Source organism: Capricornis sumatraensis, chromosome 11 (genome assembly GCF_032405125.1).
Source record: "Capricornis sumatraensis isolate serow.1 chromosome 11, serow.2, whole genome shotgun sequence".
Classification (NCBI taxonomy): Eukaryota; Metazoa; Chordata; class Mammalia; order Artiodactyla; family Bovidae; genus Capricornis; species Capricornis sumatraensis.
In genome coordinates, this window is record NC_091079.1 from 80,591,514 (window position 1) to 80,601,473 (window position 9,960).

Sequence of the window (9,960 nt, forward strand, 5' to 3'; positions counted from 1 at the left end):
TCTTCCTTCTCCTCTTCAATCTGCAAAGCACCGGATTTCACCGATGCCAGAGAAAAATACCAGGGTCAGCGTCGTGGGCCCTGGGGCCTTCGAAATGGATCATCCTTCCAGTTAGTCAGAGCCGCCTTGCACACACTCCTGTATTTCACAGGTACTGTCCAGAGGGTAGCATTTGGGGACACACATGGTTTCCTTTGTGTCTTAGACCCTCACCCCACAGGGACTCAGCTGATCAGGGTAGAAGACAATAAGAAACCAGGTGGGGAGAATCAGAACTCCCTTGCATGTAGATACATCCTGCAACTTACAAGTGCCATTGTCCCACCAAATCATTTGTGTAGACACGGCCCTGTAGGGGGTGAGAAAGATGCATGACTTCTCAAGGTCACTGGGCTGATAAGTGGCGGAGCTAAGGCTGAAACTTGGAGCCAGACTCTAGATCCAGCTTGCTTCATGGAATAAGGCATGGCAGGGGTGTGTGTGTGGGGGGGATGGGGGGTGGGGGGTAGGCAGGGAGAGAGAGCGCCCTGATCCCATCAGCCCCCAGGGCAGGCCCAAAGGAGGGAAGCAGAGCCTGTGAGGTGGCATACTTGACAATTAGTAGGTTTGATGTGGTAATTTACTGTGGATTGGGGTTATTGCCTAGTACATTTTTAGCCTGGAGCTGTGAGTTACGTGTGCTCCAACAGGCCTCTCATGGGAAGACTGGAGACCTAGGGGGTGACGTCCACATTCCGCCAAGAACCCCATCCAGCAGGGAGCCCAAATCCAGGGTTTTCAGGCTCCATCAGGCCAGCACTCGTGTTATGTTTGGCCCCAGAATATCCTTTAAAATGTCAATTTGGGGCAAACATTTAAAATGAGAAGGGTTCACAAAATAATTAGTGTTTCTGGCATCTCTTTAAAAGGTGAAGATTAGGTGATATTAACCTTACTGTTCCAGGATCCCAGCAGGGCTGCTGCCCCTCAAGAGGTGTGTGGTCTCCAGGACACCAGCTCTACAGCCATGCACAGCAGCCGCCTGTCTGCACCCTGTAGGCACTGGGGATTCTGACTCTTGCCACAGAACTGAAGCTCTTAACTTTTTGAAGGTCATGGATATAATTCAGGGGATCCAAGGACTTGGATGGGTAAAAATGACACCCTGATTTTCACTAACCCCTACCAAACGCTGACCATTTCCTTCCATTAGGACCATAGGCAGAGACCACGGTAGCAATGGGATCTGTGACTTTGTCACTAGAAGAGATCACAGACAATTTCATATCACATCAGACTTTCATAGACAGTTCCTAATGTAATTTATGCTCACCACTACTCTAAAATCAGAGGGTGGCAGAGAATGAGGTAGTTAGATAGCATCACCAACTCAATGGACATGAGTCTGAGCAAACTCCAGGAGACAGAGAAGGGCAGGGATGCCTGGCATGCTGCAGTCCATGGGGTCACAAAGGGTCAGACACGACTTAACAACTGAATGACAGCTCTAAAATTGTGACCGATTGCCAGATGTTGTTCTTTAGTGCATTTGATAAAGAAGCATGTATGGCATGATATTAAAGGTTCGGTTTTAAATATATATATAATTTTCAATATAATTGGTTTCATTGGTATTTTACACACTTACTCTGAGAAAAGATCCACAGGCTTCATCAGCTTGCCCAAGGGGTCCAAAGCACAAACTTGGACTCACATCTTCAAAAGATGGTTGTCAGGTCCCTTGGGGTTGGGAAGGCAATTTTCTAGAACCTTTTGGAGAAGTGGGGTAGGAGGGGGACTAAGCTCCTCCATTCAGTCCCTCTCGAGTGGTTTCACACTGGACTCCCCACCCAGGGCAGGAAGCCCTCTGAGGTCCTCCCAGAGCTCAGGAAGCCCTTGGCCTTCGAGTAGGAGGCTGTGCAGAGGGCCTGCACTCAGTGGCCCCAGCCCCGGGTCTCCAGGGTCCCCTCCAAAGCAATCCCGGGGTGAACTTGATGGGAGAAAGCTTAGCTCCCAGGCCCTACCGTAGATGCCAGGGCGAGGCCGGCTGGGAGCCACAAGCCACGTGGGCGCTGACTCATCCCCGGACGGTCCCAGCCCAGCGGTGCTACCCCCTCCCCCCCACGGCGTGCCCTTCCCTCGGCTTCCCCATGCTTCCTCCCAGGCTCTGCCCAGGTGCCTGCAAACCCACGTGCGGGCTCCCCTGGTCCGCAGCGCTGCTCCTAGCAACCGCCCCCCTCTCTCCTTGCCAGATCCGGAAATGTGTGGTCTCGGCTGGTTTCCTCCTGGATCCTTGAAGCGCCCACTCAGCCTCTGCCTGATGCTTCGGCTCCCATGCAGTTTGCTGAAGTCACCCTGCTGAAGGGCGTCAGAGCTGGAGGACAGGTGGCCGTGGGCCTCCCACTCCCACCCCGCGGAGCCGCCTGATGCTTCAACAGCCACCTCTTCCAGAACCAGTGGACACGCTCGCTCCGTGGTTTCCATGACACTGCACTTTCCCACGTCTCCTCCGGATTTCTGACAGCTCGTTTCCTTGCTGGCTGGTGTGATCTCCTCCCGGCTTCTCGTTGTGGGCGTGTCCAGGGCGCTGCCCTCGGCCCTTACCCTACCCGGTGCCCACCGCCCCCTCTAGAGGGCTCTCCTCCTGGTGGCCTGGTGCCACCTCCCACCACTGTGGCCCCTGGGGCCTTGGCTACCCACGGTCCCCAATCCCACACGGCCAGCATTCACAGAACTTCTTGTCCTACCTCCTATGAATCAAGTCCTAAATCACAGGTCAGACTGGAGGGGCGTGGGGGCCGCGGGAGGGCGGAAGGGTTCGAGTTTGGGTTGGCCAAGCAACTAGTACCTGGGGGATGTTGCTGAGAAGACTTAAACACACCCCCTGAGCCTGGGCTACTGTAGGTCTGTGTGAGGCAAGCTTGTGCAAGGCTAAGGATATAGGACTCTGGGAACCCACTGCCCAAGTTCGGATCCTGCCTCTGCTACTTGCTGCTGTGACCTCAGGCAAGTTCATCTATTTGTTCATTAATTTATTTAACAAATGTTAATTGAGCCCCTGCTGTGTGCCAAATTCTGCTGAAAATACAAACAGAAACACAAAAGGACTCCCCACACTCTTGATGTTTGGGCTTCCCTGGTAGCTCAGCTGGTAAAGAATCCATCTGCAAAGCAGGAGACCCCAGGTCAATTCCAGGGTCGGGAAGAGCCCCCAGGAGAAGGGACAGGCTACCCTCTCCAGTACTCTTGGGCTTCCCTGGTGGCTCAGACGGTAAAGAATCCACCTGCTATGCGGGAAGACCTGGGTTCTGTCTCTGGGTTGGGAAGATGCCCTGGAGAAGGGCATGGTAACCCCCTCCAGTATTCTTGCCTGGAGAATCCCCATGGACAGAGGAGCCTGGCAGGCTGCAGCCCATGGGGTCACAAAGAGTCAGACATGACTCAGTGGCTAAGCACAATACAGCACTCTTAATGTTTAGTTACTCAAATACTATCCAAACAAATGCTAAATTATGACCTCGACAAGCAAAGTGAGGGAGAGATCAGCCTCCTGAGAACCCAACTGAGGATGGTCTTATCAGAAGGGTCAGGGGCGGCTTCCTTGAGGACATGACCTTAAAGCTCCGATCTGAGGGATGAGTGGAGTTATAAGATGTGGCTGGCTGATAATGGCCCCCAAAGATGTTCACCTTCTAATCCCTAGAATCTGTGAATATGTTCCTTTACATGGCAAGAGAGATGTGACTCATTTAAAGGCTTTTCTTTTTTTTTTTTCTTTTTTGGCCACACTGGGCAGCTTGCAAGATCTTAGTTCCCTGACCAGGGATTGAACCTGGGCTATGGCAGTGAAAGCCCCAAGTCCTAACCACTGGACCACCAGGGAATTCCCTCCAGTTAAGGATCTTAAGATGGGAGATTCTCCTGGATTATCAGTGTGGCCCAATGTAATCACAAGTGTCCTTATAAGGAGGAGGCAGAGGGTCAGAGAAAACACGACAATAAAAGCAGATGTCAGAGTAACGGCGTTGATGGAAGGGGGCCGTGAGCCATGAAAACCTCTGGAAACTGGAAAAGGAAAGGAAACGAATTCTACCCTAGAGCCTCTAGAAGGAAGGAAGCTTTGCCTACCCATCTTGGACTTCTGATCCCAGAACTGTAAGCTGATAAATCTGTGTTACTTTAAGCCACTAGTGTGTGAAAGTCTGTTATAGCAGCAATAGGGAACTAACACCATAGGAGAAGAATAGAAAAGTGTGTGCCAAGGCTGGGAATGAGAAATGGATTCCTGTGATCTAAAGAAAGAAGGTGTGTATGTGTGGGTGTGAATGGGGGGGGGCGGCAGTCAGGGGTGGGAGCCAGGAAGCTGGACAGCTTGGCAGGGTCCAGACCATGATCAACAAGCAGCTGCTGTTTGGCTAATGTTATTAACCCCTCTAAGCCTCAGATTCCTCACTGGTAAAATGATGACTTCATAGGTTTGTTGAGAGAAATGAATGAGGCTGTGTACATGTAGCTCTTATTTAGTAAGTGCCCGTTTAATGGTAAACGTGTTACAATCCCACGGTTTCGCGAGTGGGCTCCTGGAGCCCTTGGAAATCTGTGAGATTCCTTTGGGACTGCTGAGGATCCGGAGGGAAAGAGGGGGGCAGTTCTGCTCTCAAGCTGAACTTACATCTGTTTGCCCATTGGACTTGGCTTCTGGTTAAGATCTTGTTTGAATAAGAGGTTCCTCAGCTAAGGCACAATTTGAGAGCTGCTACTCTAACCTGACTGCTTCTTCCAGTGAGGAAACCATGGCCTGGGTTGCCCATGGCTAGTACTGCCTCCGAGCCAGCCAGAGAACCCAGCCCCCAACCACTGATGCCTTGATTCTCTGTGGTCCAGGGTTCTGGGCCAAGGGTCAGACTGGCCGCTTTGTAGTTTGGAGTTCATTTCCCTTCCTAGCCCTGCTTCCTGTGATCTGCGTTCTAGGTTCACTCGCATCTTCTTTGTATCTTGTCCCTCTCCCTCACAGGACGCTAAGGTCCATGGGGCAGGAGCCTCATGTTTTGTTAACCACAGGATCTCCAGGGCCTGACACATGTGACAGTCCCAGGAAACACTGGGAAAATGCTCACTCTCAGGCCTCGTCCAGTGTTGTCTGCACACATTCCTGGTTCATGCATGCAGGTGTGCTAAGTCACTTCAGTCGTGTCTGACTCTTTGTGACCCTATGGACTGCAGCCCGCCAGGCTCCTCTGTCCATGCGGATTCTCCAGGCAAGAATACTATAGAGGGTTGCCATGCCCTCCTCCAGAGAATCTACCTGACCCAGGAATCGGACCTTGGTCTCTTATGTCTCCTGCATTGATTGGCATGTGCATTCTTTGCCACTAGTGCCACCTGGGAAGGCACTTTCTGGCTCATTGGTTGTCATTGCTGTTGTTCAGTTGTGTCTCTTTGCAACCTCTTTGCAATGGACTGCAGCATGCCAGGCTTCCCTGTCCTTCACTATCTCCCAGAGTCTGATCAAACTCATATCCATTGAGTCAGTGATGCCATCCAATCATCTCATCCTCTGTTGCCCCCTTCTCCTCCTGCCCTCAATCTTTCCCAGCATCAGGGTCTTGTCAAATGAGTCAGCTCTTCGCATCAGGTGGCCAAAGTATTGGAGTTTCAGCTTCAACATCAGTCCTTCCAATAAACATTCAGGACTGATTTCCTTTAGGATGGACTGGTTGGATCTCCTTGTAGTCCAAGGGACTCTCAAGAGTCTTCTCCAACATCACAGTTCAAAAGCATCAATTCTTCAGCGCTCAGCCTTCTTTATGGTCCAACTCTCACATCCATACACGACTACTGGGAAAACCATAGCTTTTACTAGATGGACCTTTGTCGGCAAAGTGAGGTCTCTGCTTTTTAATACACTGTCCGGGTTTGTCATAGCTTTTCTTCCAAGGAGCAAGTGTCTTTTAATTTCATGGCTGCTGTCACTGTCACTGTGATTTTGGAGCCCAAGAAAATAAAATGTCACTGTTTTCATTGTTTCCCCATCTATTTCCCATGAAGTGATGGGACCAGATGCCATGATCTTAGTTTTTGGAATGTTGAGTTTTAAGACAGCTTTTTCACTCTCCTCTTTCACTTTCATCAAGAGGCTCTTTAGTTCCTCTTGACCTTCTGTCACTCCTGGCTCATAGTTTCCCCTAACTCACACCGTCAGCTCTCGAGATATTGACAAAGCTTCTTATCACTTGTGTGCCTGCGTGAATTTCTTTGCCTCCTCTGTAGAATGGGGGTCTACAACATGAATGGTGGCGACAATGGGGCTGAAGTGGCATCGTGACGTCTGCCTGTCGCCTGGCTTTGGGTCTGGCTGCAGCAGCCACTCAGGAAAGGCTGGCCATCGAAATGACCTCTTTGCACAGGGTGCCAAATTGCTCTGGTTCCAGCCACCCTGTTTTGATAGGGCCACTGCTGCAGCGTGGTCCCCTGAGCTGCGAAGGATTGCTTCCCTCCATCGGCCAAGTCACTTCCTGCAAAGTTTCTCCAGCCCACTCCTCCTGCTCTTCCTCCCCTGGGCCCAGACCAGCACATCTGCCCTTCTGGGCTCCAGCTCCTTCCCACTGCAATCACTTCCGCAGGACTGATTCCTCCTCCACATCACTTCCACTGCCTCCTTTCCTCTCAGGGACCCATGAAGCTCTCTGCAACCTGTGTCATCAGATGGGACCCTGCTGGGATCCTGAGGACAGCGTCAATCTGCTAAGGGAAACACACTGACTGAAACCGCCCACCCTGGCCAGGTACCATAGTAAGCATACCTGTAAGTTATTTTACAACAGGAAGTCCTGGTGAGGAATACGGAATAGTTTAGGAAAGGTCAAAAGGAAATGCCATGGGTCCTGCCACCTCCCAGAATCTTTCTAGCTGGCATTCATCTTAGTCGAGCAATGCGTGCACCACCAGGAAGGACCCTGACTCAAAATGATTGGCCAAAGAAAACCCAGAAACTGATCCCATCACCATAAAACCCGAGACTGCGAGCCACATTGCAGAGTAGTTCTCCTGGGTTCCCTTACCCTCCTGCTCTCCTTCCCTGTAAAATCTCTTGCTTTGTTAGTGTGTCTCCTTGGACAATTCATTTCCGAGTGTTAGACAAGAGCCCCCTTTCGGGCCCTGGCAGGGGCTTCCCCTTCCTGCAACAATGCCCTGGCCCGTGGCTCCCAGACCTCCACTAGCACCCCCGGTAGCAGCTGCTACCTGTGGCCTGGCCCCACCCCCACCCCAGCCTTTGCTGAACCTCCTCCTCTCTACCCCTGCAGCACCCCTTGCTCCACTGTTGCCCGTCTTGCTGGGTCTACAAGTATCTTTCGTGCATCTAATGTAAGATCCCTGAGGACAAGGACCGGCTCCTGTCCCTTTGACGCCATTTCCTCCATCCTAGTTGAGGCCACCCCGGCCTCACCCCTGAATGATCACAAAATGTCATAGTCTGTCTGCTCTGGCCTTGCCCGCTTCCATCAGGCATTGCGGTGACCTTCAAAAGCACAGATGAGTTCACAGCACTCTCTTTCGGGGCACCCCGTGGCCCTCAGGGGAGCTCTTACCACCAGTTACCACTCCCGCCCCGATCTAGACAGGAGAGGTGACTTGCACTGGCTTGAATGGAGTGGGCTCTCCAGGAGGTGAAAAGTTCTTCCTTCTGCCTGGGACACTCCCTGCCCTCTCTGCTCTACCCCTTCTATCCACTGGGCTAATTGCTGTCCTTACCCAGATCTCAGCTGAGACGTACCTCCCAGGAAAGGGCTCTCCAGCTACCTGCAGCCTTGGCCCCGTGCCTCTTCAGTGAGCCTAGAGCACCTTGTACATTCCCTGCTTTGTTGGAATTACATCTGTTACTCATAGCCCCATTTGCCTGTTGGCTCCTTTGAGGACCTTGTGCCCACTGCCTGGAGCCTAGCACAGTGGCTGACACATTATTCTTGTCGTTTAGTGTCTCAGTCGTGTCTGACTCTTTTGTGATCCCATGGGCTGTATCTACCTGGCTCCTCTGTCTGTGTAATTTCCCAGGCAAGATTACGGGAGTGGGCTGCCTGACTCAGGGATCAAACCTGCAGCTCCTGCTTTGCAGATGGATTCTTTACCTCTGAGCCACCTGGGAGGCCCACCTAGCACATAGTAGGTACCTAACAAACACTCGTTCAGTTGAACTGAACTGCTCCAGAAACTCAACCAGGTTCCCCATCTTTCCAGATCCTACCAGCTGCTCCTGATAACAAAAGCAATGCTGACACTTGTTAAGTGCTTGTTATGCTCCTGGCACTGGGTTAAGTGCCTCACTCATATTGCCTTTGCTTATTCCTCAACAACCTTGTGAGGTCAGAACTACTTTACAGACGCCAAGGCTTAGATAGGCAAATGAACCACCCTAAGGTCACACAGCTAGAAAGGGGTAGGGCTGGACTGGTATCCACTTGCTGACTTGGAAGTCTTCCTTCTCAGCCCCAAGATGACACTGTCCTCCATGCCTGCTTGTTCCCCTACCCTCTCCAGGATCCCTCTCCTTCCTCTGATCCCCTCAGGGTCTCTGCCTTCCCTGATCCTCCTACCACATCATCTATGCCTGCAGTTTCCTGATTCCACACTGCCCTGAAAGACTCTGTAGCACAGAGGTACTTAACCAGTTAATCTCTCTGACTAATGATAAACTCCCCAAGGTTGAGGATTATGCTCTGTTTCTCTAGGAGCCCCCAAGATACCCAGCACAGTGGTTTGTTGTTCAGTCACTCAGTCGTGTCCTACTCTTTGTGACCCCATGGACTGCAGCCAGGCTTCCCTGTGCTTCACTATTTCCCAGAGCTTGCTCAAACTCATGACCATTGAGTCAGTAATGCCATCCAACCACCTTGTCCTCGTCATCCCCTTCTCCTGCCTTCACTCTTTCCCAGCATCAGGGTCTTTTCTAACGAGTCGGCTGGCCAAAGCATTGGAGCTTCAGCTTCAGCATCAGTCTTTCCAATGGATATTTAGGACTGATTTCCTTTAGGAAGGACTAGTTGGATTTCCTTGCAGTCCAAGGAACTCTCAAGAGTCTTCTCCAACACCACAGTTCAAAAGCATCAATTCTTCTGCATTTAGCCTTCTTTATGGTCCAACTCTCACATCCATACATGACTACTGGAAAAATCATAGTTTTGACTATAGTACAGTGCTTGACACCCAGTTGATATCCTCCAGTCCACCAGTAAAGCAAAGGCCAGGTCCCCAGGTTCTTGTCCATCTGAGGAGGTGGCTTAGGAGGTTCTGAGCTCTCTTCTTCTCTGCATGATTCCGCTCTGGCTTCTGTCTAATCCTTGATGTTTTGGGACATTATGAATCACAGAGACCCACAGAATTCAGGGGAAGAGAATGCCATGATTTCTTGAGGCCAAATGTGTGATCAGCATATCCAACTTCATTTTCCTGTCCAGGGAGTCCCATTTTTTATCATAATATGTTTCTGGAAACCATGTCATAAATCAGATTATCAAAAAAAAGATTGTATTTAGTCAGCATAAAATGTAGTGTACTGAGCACTTTTGAATACACCAAAGTCTAGGTGATGGAAGCTAAAGTTAATGTGATAGGGCTCTGCTTTCAGGGGTCTCATTGTCTTGCTGGAGTCATGAACCAACTCATCATAGTGAAAGACCCCTGAGAGTCACACTCTGGCTCCCATCTGCCCTGCAAAGTCTCCCCAGGTGTTTCTAGAAGTTTCCTGCAGTGTCTCACGTGGGCTCCGGGCAAAGTTCAGGCATGGCCCCTGAACACGTGATTCCAGTGGTTGTTTTCCTCCTCTTCCCTGCTCTGGTCTGTGCCCTGTGGACTGCGGGGCACCTGTGGCAGATACAGAAGCAGGTCATGGACCTGGGGTGATGTCCCAGGGCACTCCCCTCCCTGTCAGTGTCACACCCCATCCGGGAGTCATAAACCACGGCTGATGGAGCTCCTGTCTTACAG

General features: G+C 51.1%; 1 non-coding gene across 1 annotated transcript; it reads right to left on the reverse strand.

Moving 5' to 3' along the window:
- Positions 1-3,790: 3,790 nt before the first annotated feature.
- TRNAE-UUC (transfer RNA glutamic acid (anticodon UUC)) lies at positions 3,791-3,862 on the reverse strand. The gene has a single exon. It is a non-coding gene; the product is annotated as a tRNA-Glu (tRNA).
- Positions 3,863-9,960: the final 6,098 nt, after the last annotated feature.